This window comes from Peromyscus eremicus, chromosome 3 (genome assembly GCF_949786415.1).
Source record: "Peromyscus eremicus chromosome 3, PerEre_H2_v1, whole genome shotgun sequence".
Taxonomy (NCBI): domain Eukaryota; kingdom Metazoa; phylum Chordata; class Mammalia; order Rodentia; family Cricetidae; genus Peromyscus; species Peromyscus eremicus.
Genome location: NC_081418.1, coordinates 138,615,659 through 138,634,872, shown reverse-complemented (window position 1 = coordinate 138,634,872; position 19,214 = coordinate 138,615,659). Strand labels below are relative to the sequence as shown.

The 19,214-nt window shown below is 43.7% G+C and overlaps 1 long non-coding RNA gene across 1 annotated transcript; it reads right to left on the bottom strand.

Annotated features, from left to right (window-relative positions):
- Positions 1–12,276: 12,276 nt before the first annotated feature.
- LOC131907444 (uncharacterized) lies at positions 12,277–18,896 on the bottom strand. Its single transcript, XR_009378403.1, has 2 exons — positions 16,528–18,896; positions 12,277–16,092 (listed from the first exon to the last, which is right to left on the bottom strand). It is a non-coding gene; the product is annotated as an uncharacterized LOC131907444 (long non-coding RNA).
- Between the last annotated feature and the right edge of the window lie 318 nt (positions 18,897–19,214).

Here is a 19,214-nt window from a genome sequence, read left to right as displayed (position 1 = left end):
TGGACAAGTGGGGATCATTTTTGTAGGGAGTGGGTAGGGGTATTTTATTCGGTATTATAAGAGCACATCTGTACATCTTGTAAAAAGGAACCAGCATAGGCACACTATGAACAGTCCAGTTCACATATATCTGCAGCAGCTTGTTTGTGGTGAGTTAACCTTTAACCTAGATGTAACCCAGATGCCTCAGGGGGAATGTAATACTCAGTGGCCTTGGGAGTATGCAAACCCCACTACACAGAAAGGTGGCGATGGGGGAGTGCAGGAGATGATAAGGAGAAAGCGTTAAGACCATGAATCTGAAGGCACAAGGCTGACCACCTGACCAGAGCGACAAGACTAAACTTTGGGATGATTCAGTGCCCTTGTTCTGATCTTCTAAAATATGAGAAACAAGGCTGGCCACCTGACCAGAGGGACAAGATTAAACTTTGGAATGATTCAGTGCCTTTGTTCTAACTCTCTATAAATATGAAAGACAAGGCTGACCATATGACCAGAGGAGCAAGATTAAACTTTGGGATGATTGAGTGCTTTTGTTCTGACTCTCCATGAAGTCTGCCAGCTGGAGACAGGAGGGAGAGGCAGGATTTGGATGTCAGTCCTCTGGCTTTTCAGACTGATGGCTCTGTAAATAAAGCACATCTTGAAGGTTCAAGCGCTGTCTTTGCCCACTGGCGTTTGCAGTGCAGAGCAGCAAAAAACACGAGCATTTCAATTGCAGTTCCTTCCACCCAGTGCCTCTGACCCGAATACCAGCTTAAACTACGTTCTGGATCATGCTTCTTGTGCATTCTGTTAGGAGACTTGAAATGAACCAGATTATCATCCTTAGAGAAATAAAGTTGATAAGCCTGGAACTGTTTGCTGAATCTCTATTCACGTCAGTGAGGTGGTCTGAGCCAACACCTGTATCTTAATTCATGATTTAAGGATCTCTGGGATGTGGCTTCCTTGACTATAAAATGGGCATGGTAACTGTGTTCACACCATAGGAAGTTACAAGGATAAATCAACTATTCATGGGAAGCATGACCATGAATAAGCATCTGATTCAGGTGAGCATAAACATAGCATATATTGTTACCAATCCTGATGTTCAAAAGTGATAAATGAGGCTCAGCAACTATATTAGCTCTTGTCCCATTGTTGTGACAAAAAATGCCTGACAAGAAGCAATCTAAGGAAGGAAACGTGTTGTTGTTGTTGTTTGGTTTGGTTCACAATTCCAGGTATCAGGAAAGACAGGATCACGGCAGCAGCAGGGGCCTAAAGCAGCTGCTCACCTGACGCTAGCGCTCAGATCCTTCCAGTTCCACTAAGTCTAAATAATCCCTTCACAGGCCTTCTGAGTGACTCTAGATCCTGTGGAGCAGGGGTGGTGCTGCACGTCTTTAACCTCAGCACTCACACTCAGGAGGCAGAGGAGGTGGATCTCCAGAGTGAGTTCCAGGACAGTCAGGGCTGTTACACAGAGAAACCCTGTCTTGAAAAACAAAACAAAAAGAAATTATCACACACTGGATGGTTTATAAACAACAGAACATTAAGTTTCACAGGTCTTGGGTCCAAAATCAAAGCAGATTTGATGTCCATTCATGAGTACTCTGCCTTCCAAGTAATCACCACCTAAGGGTTCCAGATCTTAATCCCATTACCTTGGAACTTGTTTTTAAATTATTTGTGTTTTACATGCATTGGTGTTTTGTCTGCATGTGTGCGTACTTAAAGGGTGTCAGATCCCCTGGAGTTACAGACAGTTGTGAGCCACCGTGTGGTTGGTTACTGGAAACTGAACCCAGGGTCCTCTAGAAGAGCGGCCACTGCTCTTAACCACTGAACCATCACTCCAGCCCCAATCCCATTACCTTGGATGTTAGGAATTCTACCAGTAATTTGTGAGGTCATAAACATTCAGACTATCATACCACATGCATTAGTCCGGCTACTCCAGGGAAACAGAAGCGGGGGAGAGAGAAGAGAGGAGAGTGAGAGGAGAGGAGAGAGGAGAGAGAGAGAGGAAAAAGAGAGAGAGAGAGAGGAGAGAGAGAGAGAGAGAGAGAGAGAGAGAGAGAGAGAGAGAGAGAGAGGCTGGAGACCACAGAGGGACTGACTTGTAGTTCACAAATGCTCCCGGCATTGACTTCTCCATCAGAGTCTTCGTTCTATTCAATATCCACTTTCATTTGCTTTACTTAAAATCTGCCAATTTTAATGTTAAGCTCATCCAAAAACACCTTCCAAGAAACAATCAGGAAAAAAATATCTGACTAAATATATGGGCACTGTGGCTCTGCCGAGTCAGTTGACTCACAACTTTAACAACCACGCCAGCAACAGCTTCATCCCTGTATTAAGCACATATACTCCCACTACACAACACCATTTCAATTGGTCTTGTAAACCCTATAAAGTAAGTAAATATTCTCATTTGTAACTATGCAGAACTAAGCCCCTATTTGTAACTATTTGTAACTAAGCCCTGGGATGATTTAACCTGAAAATGCACATAATTTAGAATCTTGGCCCAGGCATGGTGACACACGCTTTTAATTCCAGGACTTGAGAGACAGAGGCAGGTGCATTTCTGTAAGTTCAAGGCCATCCTGGTCTACATAATGAGTTCAAGGCCACCCAGGGTTAAAGAGTAAGACCTTGTCTGGGGAAAAAAAACATCACTGCCAACTTCAGTGAAATAATGAAGTCAGTTCTAACCAAGTAGAAACCAATTTCCCTATCTTCCTGCATTTTTCAAGGTGCTCACAACCAAGCCAGGTGTGCGGCACACTCCCATAAACTCAGCTACTGCAGACACTAATGCCAAGGGAATCCTGTGAGCTCTTAAGTTCAAGATCATCCTGGAGAAACAGGCAAATAACAGCTTTAAAAACAAAATAGTAAGATTCCATTCTCAAAACAATAGATTAGGAGCCAGATGTGGTGGTGCACATCTGTAATCCCTGAACTTGATGAAGCTGAGGCAAGAAGGAAGCCATCTTGTACTACAGAAGAAGACTCTTATCTCAAAAAGCAAATCAAATAATTAACGGGGAGGGGGTAATTCTCATGACCAAGTTCCATTGCCTTAAATGTTTCATTACTTTTTGAGGACTGATCATTGTCCTCTTCACACTAATTCGCTCAGCACTTCATATCACTTGTCTCTACTTTTCACAGCAACTCTGAAAGATGAAGTAAATCCACAGGACTGGCTGCGCCTGTGATGGGAAATTCACATAAACTTCCCACCCCATCCCCACCCCCTACCCCCCACCTCCCCCACCCCACCCTCTACCCCACCCCAACACCACCACCACCACCACCACCACCCCCACTCAGTCTGAAGGCAAGCCAGGTAAGCCGGTGGGCAGCTCTGCTATCCTAAGTTCCTCTGCCTTTTTATTTCTGTCATCTTTAATTCTCCACTTCCGTTCAGTGGCCTAAGATACCTGTTATTCCTGCAGTCATTGGTCTGCATTCTAGTTGTCAAGATGTTTGGGACAAAGATGGATGTGTTTGCGTCCTTTAACAATACTTCCCGCACACATCATCTTGCCTTACACCTACTAATCAAGGTTTGTGTTTGTTGAATGATGGGGGTGTGCAGGGAGGGGTTCCAAACAGCAGCTGCTGCTCCCCTTCCTCCAGCTCTCTCCCACAGCAGGTTCTGCACACACCCCCTCTGTCTGGAAACATGTTGGTAGGGAATTCTGAGGAGTAGGGTTCAGCTACACCACACTGACACACCCAAAAGCCATGACACACTCCAGATTCCTGGCCCGCAGGAACACTAATAAAATTTTAATCCTTGGTTAAAAGAAACGCCATTAATAACTGATTTTTTTTTTCTCTGCCAAATCTGAGGCTGGAGTCTGCCCCCACAGCAGTATCAATGATGTTTTTGATAAGGAATTCTTCAAACCATTCCAAGATGAGGCTGGCTGGGCTGGCTGGGCTACAAAGGAAAGAAGTGATGAATGCCAGGGAAACACACACTCGCTAGGAAAGTTCAAGCACAGAGGGCTGCACAGATCCTGGGTGCACAGGGAGAGAAGGGCATTCTGCCTAGTGTAGCCACAGCAAGGGAGAGGGGAGTGGAGTTCATAGCAAGAGTTATGGAATTCAGCTCAGGATTAGTGCTCTTTCAGGGGTTTGAGCAACAACCTAAGTGCCTTTATCGGGGCCTGGAATGCTCAAGGCCCCACGTGGAGTCAAGGCTGTCTGGAAACCATGCTGCTTGCTGGATCATAGAACACTCAAGTCATCCAGTGCTCCTTAGTCAGAACAGAGGATAAGTGGGGTAAACCAGGTGACCCTAAAACTATTCATAGGGTAGAGGAAAGTGGAATTCACAGCAAAGTTCTAGAAGGATTCTTTTTCAATATAAATAACAGTAGGTTATGTAGACAATAATGTTACATATGTGACAATCTGATGTACTGTACTCTCTTGACAGGAAGGCCATATGTCTGCTGTGGGATGTCTTTCTGTATGCTGTGAATATGTATTGCTCTGATTGGTTGATAAATAAAGCTGCATTGGCCTATGGCAGGGCAGGATGGAGAGAGGTGGGAAAATCCAAGGGAGATAGTGAAAGGAGAAAGGAGAGGCAAGAGATGCCATCCTGCCATCCAGGGAGCAGCATGCAATGACATGCAGGTAAAGTCACAGAACATGTGGTGACATATAGATTCATAGAAATGGGCTGAGTTTGGTTATAAGAGTTAGCTAGCAAGAAAATTGAGCCATAGGCCATGGCCATGCAATTTGTAATTGATATAAGCCTGGGCAGGACACAGGAAAACTTCTGACTACATGTGCCAGGCCTAGGAATCTCTATCCAGAATAGGTGGAGAGACGAAAAAGGTAACTAAATTCCATGATTGTACCTGTTATTCCTTCCTGCCACAGAGAACTCAGGCAGCTAAGTCCCTAGCTCCAGGAACTGGGATGGAAGCAAGCTGACTTTAGGATGAAACAACTTATTGAGAAATGTATGGGAATGGTTGCTCACAATCCCATGGGGAGATAAAGGACAAGAATGTAAATCCCTAAGATGCAAACTGACTCTTTAGTATGACCACAGTAGTCAAACTCAGTGGACAAAAAGTAGGAGTGACTATGGATGGAGCCACTGACTTGTGCCCAAACAGTAGAGATGGCATTGATTACTATCCAGAGAGGTCCCCAAGCAGCTGCATTTCATACACTCCACTCCTTTTTGTAATCATCTTCATTGTTCTTAAGATTTACTTTTAAGCGTATGATTGTTCTGCCTGCATGTGTGTATGTGTGCCACATTTGTGCAGTGCCCACAGAGGTCAGAAGAGGGCACCAGATTCCAACTAGAAATGGAGTTACAGACAATCATGTAGGTGATAAAAACCAAACCCAGGTGCTCGTAACTGCTGAGCCATCACTCCAGCCCATTATCTTTCTAAAGTTTTCAAAACATTTTGTTAGTTGTTTGCTGTTGTTGTTGCCACATATTTATTATACATAGTACTGGATTACAAAAGGACATTTTCTAGCAAGTATATAATGTACATGATCTCACCCAGCCCCTTCTACGCTCTTCTCTCCTCTCATTGGTTCCCTTGGTTCAGCTTTTCTTCTATTTTCAATGTCATATATGTATATGCTTACACAATTTTATGTATTTATATAAGACCTAGGATCCATCAATGAGGGAAAATATGAGCTTTTTGTCTTTGAGTCTAACTTTATGCACTTAATATGATTATTTCCACTCTCATCCACTTACCAGCAATCAACATACTCTCACTCTTCTTTTTGACTGAGTAATATTCCACTGTGTACACACGCCACATGTTCTATAACTATCCTCTGTTGGTGGATATCTAGGTTGGTTCTGTAACTTAATTGTTGTAAAAGATGATACAATAAACACATGTTAAGTATCTCTGTGATGTCTTGACTTAGGGTCTAGGTAAATACCCAAGAGTAGCACAACTGGGTCAGACTACGGATCTATTTTGTTGTTGTTGTTGTCTGAGACACTTAAAGCTGATCTCCAAGCTAGCTCTTGCTTCAGCAGTACATAAGGGTTCTCTTTTCTTCAAATCCGCACCATCATTTTGTGTTTTATTTTGTTTTGAGACAGGGTCTTACTACATAGCCCTCACTGGCTTGGAACTCACTATGTAGACGCTGGTCTCAACTCAGAGATCTGCCAGCCTCTGTCTCCTTAGTGACATTTGCTACCACTCAATAGAGTTCTTAGTCCCCTCTAAAACAGCTTGAGCTAGGCTTCCACTGTCCACATTTCTCCTGGCAATTTGGTCTTCCAAATCCTCACTACAAAAACCTGTTAAGCTCTGCTTGTAGCATTATAGAGTTTCTCTAGCCACGGCTCCAAAGTCTTCCACATTCCTCCCGAAAACTAGTTCCAATGACCTAAGAACCAAATGATCAGTTTACCACCGTACTGATTCCATCATCAGCACCAATTTCCCAAATTATTACTCTTTTCATCGCTGTGACAGATTACTTGAGAGAAGGAAAGAAGGGTTTGTTGTTAGTGTTTGTCTCCTGCTGATTCAAAATTATAGCAAGTTGACAACCAAGATTATCTATCAAAACGAATCCCATCTCTTTTCTTCCTTTTGTCTACTCCATGCTGCCCTGGTGATCCTCTGCTTCTTGAATTTGTCAAGTGTTCTTCCCTGAGGTAACCTGGTGTTTGTGACCTCACTTCCCAGAGTCTGGATTGGAGAGACATTCTCTGCTCACTAGTACAGTACAGTACAGTACAGTACTATAGCATACTATATCTATCTATCTATATATAGATAGATAGATAGATAGATATAGTATGCTATAGTTCTCTTGCCCCTTCTCTAGCACTGCCTAGGCCATCACTTCTCTCTCTGCTCTGTCTCTAAGATGCACATAGTTTCTCATTATCTGCAACCTGTGGATCAGATGTAAGTTCTGAGCTCCAGCACCATGCTCCCTGCCATGATGATCATGAACTAACTCCCTGAAACTGTAAGTAGATCCCCAATTAAATGCTTTCTTCTTTAAGTTGTGTTGGCCATGGCATCTCCTCATAGCAACAGAACAATAAGACAGTTATCAACTACCATGTAGATTCTGGGCTCCTGTGCAAGAGCAGTAAGTGTGCTTAACCTATAAAGCTATATCTAGCCCATCAAATAGTTCTTGATAAATGCTATGTGGCAATTAAAAGAGGAACTTGTGTAGAGTCATGATGAATTAAAATTCTTGTGTTCAACTAACAACTACCAGATTAGGTCCAGGTTGTGCCTTACAACATTTCTTGCTTGCCTGTGGTTAGCAATCCTTATTGTTCCTGGAGACATTTCCTCTGTGTCATGTGCCAATCTGGTGTGACTAAGGACAAAAACAAGGCGAGGAGGAGTCAGGCCTAGAGTCTGGGTGAGTCTGAGCATTATGAGGAGTGAGTGGATAAAGTCCTGAGTGAATGTTCATTATTGACATGAGTACAGCCATGTTAAAGACTCCAATGCCTCAGACACATGGAAATGGCAAAGCCTTCCCTGGGTGAGCCTCAGGAATGGCAAGGCCTTTCTCTGGCTCAAGTGTGAGTGTTTACAAGTTTCTGGGGTGGAGTGTAGATGCTGCCCTTCATTAGAGCAAGCACAGCCCACCTGATCCCAGCTTTTCTGTATGTGTCTGTCATTCCTTTATTCCTGTGTTACTCCAGCCAGGTTTCCAGAACCAAGCCATGCTGGATGCAGCAGAATGTGAGAAATGGGCTGGACCATGCGAGGGCTGGAAAGAGAAGGAGCTGAGGGATATTCCCAAGTAGGATGCTCTGTTCTGGGGACTGGAGCGGGGTGGTGAGGGAGAAAAGGAATCAAAGATGGCTGGATACTTGAATATCACCTGGAGATATAAATGGTGTTTGAGCGGAGGGAAGGCGAATTCAATGTAGGATGTTCTAAATTGAAGTACTGTCAACTAATAAAGATATTAAGGCAGAAGTAGGCTTTGTACTCAAGTCCTGCAGGTACAGATTTCTGACCCTAAAATTTGTGGTCATTCATTCCAAACCCTGTATTTTTTCTAACAAAGTTTAAAACTCACCACACAGGACCCTAAACTAAATTGCAGTGCAATGTTACCTTGCTCATCCTAAACAGCAACAACAACAACAACAACAAGAAGTGTGTGTGGGATATGTGCATGAGTGTGGGTTCCTGTGTGCCATGCATATATGTGGAAATCAGAGGACAACTTTCAGGGGATGGTTTCTCTCTCTCTCTCCTTTTACTGTCGGATCCAGGGACTGAACTCAGATTGTCAGGTTTGTGCCATTGGGGCACCAGCCCACCCAGCTCATCTTAGTGGTGTGATGTCTAATGTTTCAGGTTCATCACAGTTTTCCATCCTTCATACTAGTTGTGATTGAACAGTGAGTGCTTAGATTTAACAGGTTCTCAGAGACCTCACAGGAAACAAGTTACATACCAGGATTAGCATGGTTCACATCCTATAATGTATAAATTAACTTTATGAAAGGTGTGGGTGGGATTCAGAAATCCACAGGAGTGCAATATGGTGGGGCCTGTCACTCAGAGACAGGAGGGGTTTGTGTGGGTTTGGAGCAATCTTGGCACCTGCAGGAGACTTGTGTGTAGGAAGTAGTACAGAAGTGATTCAGAGGCCTCAAGGCTGTTTGTCCTGTCAAGGGTCAGCCCACAGTGGGGACCAGGAGAACACTGTGTGTACACTGACCTGTCTTCTCTTTCTCTAGTGTCCTATTAAAGCTCCTTATTGGAAAGAGCCAGAGGACCAGGGAATCCACACTAGCTGGCTTCCCAAGGCATTTGGCAGAGTAAAGAGGGTGTAGGAAAGATCCAGGGAGATTCAGTGCATTACATATTTCACCCATTCTTTATGCATAGTGAATGGATTTCTTGCCTTCTATTTCTGCTTTCCTAATTTGTTCTTATTCCTTGCTGATGGAAGTGCATTCATGGCTCTCTCAGTGAAGGCTCCTTCCTTTCCTTTCCCCTTTCCTTTCCTTTCCTTTCCTTTCCTTTCCTTTCCTTTCCTTTCCTTTCCTTTCCTTTCCTTCTTTCCTTTCCTTCTTTCATTTCCTTTTAGGGCAGGCTCTCCCTATGTAGTTCTGCATGGCCTGGAACTTGCTATGTAGATCAGACTGGCCTCAAACTCACAGAGATCCTCCTGTCTGCCAGTGAAAGACTTTAAAGGATAAATTCCTTAGTAGACCTGAAATATCTACATTTCTCCTTCTTTTTAAGTCTTTTAAAATTACACTTACTTGCCAGGTGGTGGTGGTACACACCTTTAATCCCAGTACTCTAGAGGCAGGACAGCCAGAGCTGTTACACAAGAGGAACCCTGTCTTGAAAAAAAAATAAATGAAAATAAAATTAAAAAATAAATAAAATTACACTTATAGTGTGTGTGTGTGTGTGTGTGTGTGCGCGCGCGCGCGCGCGCGCAAGCATGCATGTGTACAATTTGCAGGAATTGGGTTTCTCCTCCCACTGTGTCTTGGAGATTGAACTCAGGTTATCTGTTTTGGAGGCAAGTTCTTTTACCCCAGAGTCATCTCAGTGTTCCTCTCCTGACAGGGTTTCTCTGTGTAACAGTCCTGAGTGTCCTGGAACTCGATTTGTAGACCAGGCTGGCCCTGAACTCATTGAGATCCTCCTGCCTCTGCCTCCCAAGTGCTGGGATCAAGGGCATGTGCCACCACCACCTGGTTCTCTCCTGACTCTTAAATAATAGTTATAGCTGTGTAGAAATTCCAAGTTAATGGTCTTCTTCATTGAAATTCAGAAACTCCTGCCATCAATGAAGATGACCTTCAGCTTTCTTTTTATTTTTTAATTAGTATTCCTTTGATTTTGTTCCCATTTTTCAACTCCATCGTGTGTGTGTGTGTGTGTGTGTGTGTGTGTGTGTGTGTGTGTACTTGTGTGTATGTTCCAGAAGTCAATTGCTTCTCCACATTCTCTTTGAGGCAGGGTCTCTCACTGAGTCATGCATGAGCTCACTGATTCCACTATGCTGGCTAGTCGACTTGAGCTCCAGGGGTCTGTCTCCACTTCCCCAGTGCTAGGATTATTACAGGTTTGAAGTGCCCAGCATTTTTAAAAGAATTACATTTACTTATTTACTGGGGGGGGGGGCGCTGTGCATGCCGCAGCACAGATGTGGAGGGCAGAGGACGCCTTGAGGGAATCGGTTCTCTCCTTCCACAATGTGGGTCCTGGAAACAAACTCAGATTGTCAGGCTTGGTGGCAAGTGCTTTTACCTGCTGAGCTATTATGCTAGACACTCACCCCACCCCAGCATTTTTTTTTTTTTAAAACATGGGTATATTCCTTACTTTTTCCTCTGTCAGATTCAGGGTGTCAGATCTTGTACTGAAGTTCTTCATCCTTGTGGAGTTGAATTTTGTACAGGTTGAGAGAGACAAGTCTAGTCCCACTTTTTTCTTTTCTGCTTTCACAAGATAAGGTTTCTCTATGGAACAGTGTTGGCTGACCTTGAACTCACAGAGACCCTCCTGCGTCTGCTTCCTGAGAACTGGGATTAAAGGTGTGGGTCACTACCACCCAGCTAGTTCCATTTTTTCAACAGGTAGTTAATTATTCAGTCTCAGCAGCACTGTTGGCTGAAGGTGATGTCTTTTCTCCAATGTGTGTTATTGGCCTCTTTGTCAGAATTTAGGTGGCTATGGGAGTGTGGGCTTATTTGTGGGTGTTTAATTCTATCCTGTTGATCAACATGTCTACTGTTACGCCATTGTACCATGCTCTGTTTCTCTAATATTATTATGGTCCAGTCTTAATAACCTTCCCAGGGGCCCAGAAGAGAAGCTATGAATGGCGCTAATTATTTTTGGGAAAAAGAATCTTAAGTACACCAAGCTCTTACTCCATCTACTTTATTCCTCTGGAATAAAATTTCTATTTACACAGCTTCAGTTCTGTTCTCATGCCTAGCTCCTTTCTTGCCCGATTTCTCTCTACATTTATCTGCTGTCTCCTCTAAGTTTTTTTTTTTTTTTTTTTTTTTTTTTTCGAGACAGGGTTTCTCTGTGTAACTTTGCGCCTTTCCTGGGACTCACTTGGTAGTCCAGGCTGGCCTCGAACTCACAGAGATCCGCCTGGCTCTGCCTCCCGAGTGCTGGGATTAAAGGCGTGTGCCACCACCGCCCGGCCAGGCATGAACTTTTGAGACCCCAAAGCCCACCCTAGTGACACATCTCTTCCAACAAAGCCATACACACACCTCCAATCCTTCCCAAACAGCTCTACTAACTGATGACCAAGCATTCAAACATTTGAGCCTATGAGGGCCATCCTCATTCAATCTACCAAACATCAATAACTTCACTTCCAGGGCTCTGAGCCCTCTTCAGAGTTCTTCAGGAAGTACACATGTGTAGTACATATACATACATAAAATTTTAAAATAGTAAAAAAAATCAAGTACTTGGGAAAATAACTTTTTTATTTTAAAAAATTTTTCCTTCCTATTACATACCAACCCGTTCCCCCTCCCTCCCCTTCTCCCACTCCCCGCCACCTCCCCCATCACACCCCACCCCCTCCTCATAGAGGGTAAGGCCTCCCTTGGGTAGTCAACACAGACTGGCATAACATGTTGGGGCCGGACCTAGCCCCTCCCCAATGCATCAAGGCTGAGTAAGGCCTCCCACCAAAGGGAATGGGCTCTAAAAAGCCAGTTCGTGTACCTGGGGTTAAGTCCTGGTCCCATTGCCAGGGGACCCACAAACACAGAAGCCACGCAACTTTCACCCACATTCAGAGGGCCTAGTTCGGTCCCATGCAGGCTCCCCAGCTGTCAGTCCAGAGTCCATGAGCTCCCACTAGCTCTGGTCAGCTGTCTCTGTGGTTTTTCTCATCATGATTCTGACCCCCTTGTTCTTATAATCCTTCCTCCCTCTCCTCAACTGAACTCCAGGATCTTGGCCAAGTGCTTGGCTGTGGGTCTCTGCATCTGCTTCCATCAGTCACTGGATATAGGTTCTATGATGACAGTTAGGATAGACACCAATCTGAGTGCAGGGGAACTCAGATAGTTCAAGCACCCTCTCCACCATTGCTATGAGTCTTAGCTGGTGACAATCTTGTGAGTGCCTGGGGTCTTCCTTAACTGCAGATTTCTCCCCATCCCCTTAATGGTACACTCTGTCAAGATATCTCTTTCATTGCTCTCCCTCCCTGTCTCTCCCCCAACTCAGCCATCTCAAGCAGGGAAAATAACTTTTAAAAACATTTATTTATGTTTAACCAGAAATGGAAATAGCATTTACATGCATCAGTGCTTATTGAGGAATTTGTATATAAAGTTCAAAATACTTTTAACAATACATAAATGCTTAATTATAGTTCAGATATATAAGACATTGTACCGCCAAAAAATTATATTAAATATTAAAATAATATTTAATAACATGAAAGAATATTGATGCTACATCATGTATTTAAAGAATAAATGAGAACTGGAGGGGCAGGTCAGCTGGTAGAATGCTAGCATGGTATGCACAGAGCCCTGGGTTCCGTCTCCAGCCCCACATAACCTGGCTGTGTTAGTTCATCCTCTAATCCCAGCACTTGAAGGGTGGAGGCAGGAGAATCAGAAATGTAGACGACATCTTTGGCTACAAGCAAGGTAAAGTCCATTCTGAAGTACATGGGACCATCCCAAAACAAACAAGTTGGCTCAGCAAGTACAGGCATTCACTTCCAAGCCTCTATGAACCTGGGTTCAATCCCCCGAATCCCACATGGTAGAAGAAGAGAACTGTCTCCTGTGGATTATTCTCTGAGCTCCACATGTGTGCTATCGCATGTGAACTCATACACATACACTCTCACAGACACAGATTAATATGGGGAAAAAAGAGTCATCAGAAGCTTACGGACAAGCTGCAGCCATGTGGAGCAGTAAGTCTGCCCACTTTTCTGAATTATTCGGAAAGCATACATTTTCCTTTTCTTCTATCTCTTTTCTAAGCATGGTTTCCTAACACTGCTGGCTTTTCCCTAACACTGTGGGCTTTCTTACTCTTTTTCTACCATGTGACTGCTTCTCTGCCACACGTCTGACCTCCATGCTGGCTTCCATGGAATGGACTTTTCTTTCTCTCCTCCACCTTCAACCTCTGAGCAGCAGCTGAGGCTTACAGCTTACCTGCCCAGGGAGGGCTTTCTTTTAAACTCTAGTAAAAGTGTCCTAAGTTCACATTTGAATCCACTCTTTTATTAATTTGAATCATTTGTTAATTATTTATTTATATAATTATTTATTATTAATTAATTTGAATCCACTCTTTTATTAATGCAACAAAGAACCCTAAAAGGGGACCCTGATTTTCCTGGTATTGTCTGGTGACCATTAAAGGACCCCCAAATCCAGTAACAGACCAGTTGGTACTGAAATATCTCTGAGGAAAGACAGTTGCAGAAGCTCAAGAAATTTTTGATACTATGAGCCTGAGAGATGGCTCAGTGGTTAGCAGCACACTTGATGCTCTTCCAAAGGACCAGATTCAATTCCCAGCACCCACATGGCAGTTCACAACCCCCTGTAACTAGTCCCAAGGGAATTCAATGCCTTTTCTGGCTTCCTCAGTCATTGCACAAAAATTGGTGCATTTATATACATACATGCAAAACACATAAAATAAAATTTCACAAACTCCATTTGTAAGGCCACAGGAATTCACATTTACAATTCTGCTATCTTAACTCTCTGAAGAACACCTCATCAAGCTTCAAATAAAACAGAATCACAAAAATACGAGCACACCATCACCAAAGACAAAAAAAAAAAAATTGCCAACTCACCATCACATTGTCCTAGTTACTTTCTACTCAAGTGACAAACACCACAATCAAGGCAACTCATGGAAGGAAGTCTATTTGGGCTTACAGTTCCAAAGGGTCACAGTCCGCGATGGCTGAGCTAAGACATGGTGGCCAGAGCAGGGAGCTGCAGGCTCCTATCCTGAACCACAAGCACAAAGCTCAGAAGGCCCCTCCCAGTGACAGACTTCCTCCAATAAGGCCACATCTCCTCAACCTACCCAAGCAGTGCCACCAGCTGGGGACCAAGCATCAGATGCCAAGACTATAGTGGACATCTCATTTAAACTACCACACACACAAATACCTGAAGTCTAAGAGGCAAGATGAAGCCAAGGCCCAGCATTCTGAGAAAACTGAGAGCCCTGTTCCTGGGTCTGCTGCTGCTCCAAGTCTAACAGTTTGGGACTCAGCAGATGTTTCATTTAAAGAGAACCCTTGACCTCCAAGCTCAGGCCATAGCACAGTGTTCTGAATCTGGAGTGATACCTATTAGAGTTGGTCGGATTTCAGACTTGTGATGTAGTTCTTGCTTTTCATTTTGGAAAATACTGAGTTGGTTAATTAAGTTACTTATTTCAAATTCATCTCATAATTGCGTGTTAATAAAGAACACATACAGGGCTACAGAGATGATGACTCGGTGGGTAAGAGCACCATCTGCTCTTATAGAGGACTGGAGTCGATTCTCAGCACCCACATGTGGCTCACAAGCATTTACAATTTCAATTCCAAGCTCTGCAATGCCCTCTTCTGGCTTCTGCAGGCACTGCACACATGTGGTGCAGAGACATTCATGCAGGTAAAACAGTCATAAACACATATTTTTTTAAAAAGTAAAAATAAGCCAGGTGGTGGTGGCACACGTCTTTAATCCCAGCACTCAGGAGGCAGAGGAGGCAGAGGTAGGCAGATCTCTGAATTCAAGGCCAGCTTGGTCTACAGAGTGAGTTCCAGGACAGTCAGAGCTACACAGAGAAACCCTGTCTGGAAAAACAAACAAAAAAGTGAAAAGTAAAAATAAATACATACATTTAAAAAAATAAGAGAAAACTATAAGAGACATGTATATAATTTTATATACCTTGGCCACATGTGAATATATGTGTACATATACACAGTCATAGAGCCAGAATATATGTATACTACACATACATCTCTGTGCGAATGCATACATAGACACATATATGAATGCAGACAAAAAGGAAGGAGATCCATCAAAAAAGTAACATCCAGATGGTGTAGTAGATAGTTCTTGTGTTCTTCCAAGGACTTTGGGCTACATTCCAGTCGAGATGAAAACATGTTACACCTGCCATTTAAAGCAGTATCTAGCAGTTCTGAGGACTGATTTCAGGGCTTTGTCCACGCTAGATAAACATTCCCTCACTGAGCTACATCCCTAGTCAACTTGTCCTATTTTAACAGTCTCCTCCGATGTTGAATCCTCCTCCGATTAAACCCCATATGGGCATCTTCTTAGTAGGCCAGGTTGTTTGCTTGGTTGTTGTTTTAGTTTCATTTTTATTAACATATATTAACATGCTAATAACAAAACAGTAGGTTCCACTTGGACATTTTCATTCATGTATACAACGTACTTTTGACTACATTCACCCCCATGAGCCCTCTCTCTCCTACTGATCATCCTCCTCTTTTCAACCAGTGCTCCTCCTACTTTCCCTTGGTCAATCAATGAGCTCAATTAGGGTTATTACAGGAGCAGGACAACTCACCAATAGCTATACCACTGGAGAAAGGGTCCCACTAACTGCCCACAGATCCTCAGGGAAAGGCAGTGCCTTTTGAGACCCTCTCCCCTAGCAACACTTAACTGCCTATATGTCCTCAGGGACTGGCAGGGCCTCATCAGATGCTCCCTGCTCCATGACAGAATGTTGGTGGGCTAAATCTTATGCAGGTTTTGTACAGGTAATCAGAGCTGCTGGAAGTCAGAGAGGACAACAGCCGCGTCATGCCTGGAAGACAGGACTCTCCATCACTCCACCCCTTCCTCTGGCTCTTACATTCTTTCCGGCCCCTCTTCCGCAAAGTTCCCTGAGCCTTGGAGGGGGTGATAATGCCCCATTTAGGGCTGAGCACCCCAAAGAGTCTCTGATTTTTGACCAGGTATGTGTGAGCCTCTTCACTAACTGCTGCCCAGAGCAAAGAGATGCTTCTCTGACAAAAGCAAACAGCAGCACTGATCTATGGACATGAACACAAACACATGAAAAGCATTTGATGGGCACATCATATTCAAACATCAAAAGTAACTCCCCCAACTCATGTCTATGACCTTCTCTGCCTTGGACTTTTGATCAGGTTTGTAGTATATTGTAGTGAATTCTCTTCTGTGGAATGGGCCTCAAATCCAATCAGAAAGTGGAAGGAAGCCTGTAGAATCCTTTTCAAGTTTCAGGTTCCAAAGAATAAAAAAGACTTTAATACTGAAAATAGACAGTCCACTTCAAAAGAGAGAACTTTGAAGTGGGATAAAGGGAAGAACTTTGGCACAGGATAAATTTCCTATTTCTTTAAATAGCCAAACATGTAGTGCTGTGCTCTGGCCTGCCTTGGATGCCCTTCCTAGCTTTGTGCACTAAGAAACACCTATCATCTTCCAAGACTCAGTTCAAGTACCTCCTTTCCCATCTCTCCTCAAGACATCAGTCTTCTGAAGGGCCTCCTGCCTTAGCACCTCACTCACACTTGGCAATTTGTTCCCAGGGCTGTCTTGCTCCTTACGACCATGATCTGGCCCCGTGTGGGGAACCACATGAAAATATCACCTGCAAATTATAAGTAACTTTGTTAATGAATACGTATAAGAAACGCAGAGATGATTTCCCTAACCTAAAAAGGGAAGAAAAAGAGGGACTGTCGTAACTGCCTTGCAGGCTTTCACCTGCCTAGACCCAGCCTTTCAGGGGAGCTGTAGCACTCCTGCCATTCTCTCCACCCAACCCATTTTCTGGCTAGGAATCTGACCTTCCTATTGGCTACTGTCTGCTTTACGACATTGTTCTCCCTTCAAACCTACCAGCATCTGTTAGAACTTTGGAGTTTCCATGTAGTTGTCCATAAACAAATTTGGATCATCCCAAGTGACCAGTGAGAGTGACCAGACCTCATATTGGACACACATGCTATTCAGCTTCAGCAACCCAGACAAACCGTATTGCTGTATCCATCTGCTCTTGACAGTATCTGCGTCAGAAGATACTTCAAACACAATGGAACTTGAAACAACAGACTCTTCCGATGTGGCTGTATTCTGAAGGCAGAAATCTGAATCAGAAGCTTTTGGTCCTGATGCCTGACCATGGGAATATCACCCTTCCACCCAAAGACAGGGCGAAGCTTGAGAATACAGTGCAATTCAATATTGCACCCTGTCAGTGCTTCCACTCTGGAGTTCAAGTCATCTACATGGCATCCGTTTACTCTGAAGAAAGCAACATTGAACATGCCTTTATCCTCTATAGCAAGTACATCAAGTCCTTCATAGACAAGTCCCCAGGTAGCGGGATGACAAAGCAGTTGTCATTCCTGAGAAGACACAGTCAAGAAATTAAAGAACTTGCTTTTCTCCAGGCAGAAGAACCAGAAACAGTTTGGATACACACACCAAAGAATGTGAAAAATATAAAGAGAAGAAGGAAGAGTTAGAATTTTCCCAGAACACGGCCACCCAGCAAGAGCTAGGGAAAGAGCAAAAGCTGCATCAGTTAGAACAGAAACAGTTCCATGCCTTTGAGGAGATGATCCAAAACCAGGAGCTGGAAAAAGAGTGACTAAAAATTGTGCAAGAGCTTAGCAAGATAGATCTAGACCCAGAGGGCTGCTGGGGCCTGACTTAGAAAAGCCCTGGATAAGCCTTCAAAACCTGGGTGTTATCCACAGGCTTCAGACTGTAACACAGCCATAAGGCTAGCTAGGTCACCAGTGGCAGACAAGTCTTTAAGACCTGGAGTGCTGAGCGACACAGAAATGTTCCCATCGTCAGTGGACCACACTGCATGAACAGTACCTTGAAGCTCTGCCAAGTTTCCCCAGTTCACCAATGCTAACCCTGCCCGTGACATAGAAACATGTGGAGCACGCTGTGGGAAACTGATGAGGGATGAGTTCACCATTATACACGTTATCATCCCAGACAGACGCTGGATCTGATTATTGCAACACAGAGAATGAAGAAGACATTTTCTTCCTCCAAGATGAACTAGGTGTGCTCCCCCTTGGGTGGAGCCACACGCCCCTCACAGTCTTTCCTTCCAGGGTAGACCTACACATTCACTGCTCTTACCAGATGACAATCACCAGCTACTGTCTGCATGCTTCCTGCAGGTTCTAAGCTAACTGACCACAGACTCCAGGAGACTTCTTTCTGTTCTTATAATGGCTTCCATACAACAAAAACATTGTCATGTGACTGTTAACAACTAAGTTGTGACTGTCACAGATTAGTGTCAACCTCCTAAGAGCTACAAACCCAAATCAGGTTACTCCTGCACTTGGATTTAAGCTTTCCAGAAAGATTTGGAAACTTCTTTCAAAGAAGACAAAAGGGCAATGGGAGAGAAAGACTGATTTTCCTTTTGTTTGAAACAAATCATTGAATATATTTTTAAGACAAATGTGAAAGGAGAAACCTATCACACTAAGCAACTAACTCAAAAATTAGGTGAACTAGAGAAGATCACTTTGCCCTTCTAGATTCAACCCTTACCCATCCTCCTCTACCCAGCTTGCACATTATCCACCTTTGGACTAAAGACTGGCATCTGTTTAGCAATCTGAAAGCCGTTTAGGAATATCTGGGTTCTCCCTTGGCTTGTGCCACAGTGACTGGGGCAACTGCTGAAGACAAGTTGGAATGAGCGTTGGCGGCCCAGTTCGGTCAGCTCACTATTTCTGTGTTTAGGGTGTCACAAGTTGGCTCTGTAATTGAAAGAAGACCCTGCCCCACTAAACAGCAGACTGTAGATTATCCTGTGTTCCTCCCTACACCCTGTCATCATCACTACTATGTCTCTGCTGCTTTAAGAAGGAGTCACTGTACACTGTGATTTGTGCTCATGTGTTAAGACCCTAAAACCACTAGCTCCTTTCTATTTAAACTCAGCCCCTTCTGGTAGGATAGCCTGTCTTTGGTGTTCTGGGTTTTTTAGCTTTTGGTGGAAATCCAGATACCAATTAGGACCTCCCCAGCTTCAACAAGTCATGTGATTTCACGTGCTTCCTTCTGATGAGAAGAAGCAGATCTAATTGTCTGGAAATTTGCCTAATACCTAACACAGACAATGGATTAGGAAGCAGCTTTGGGA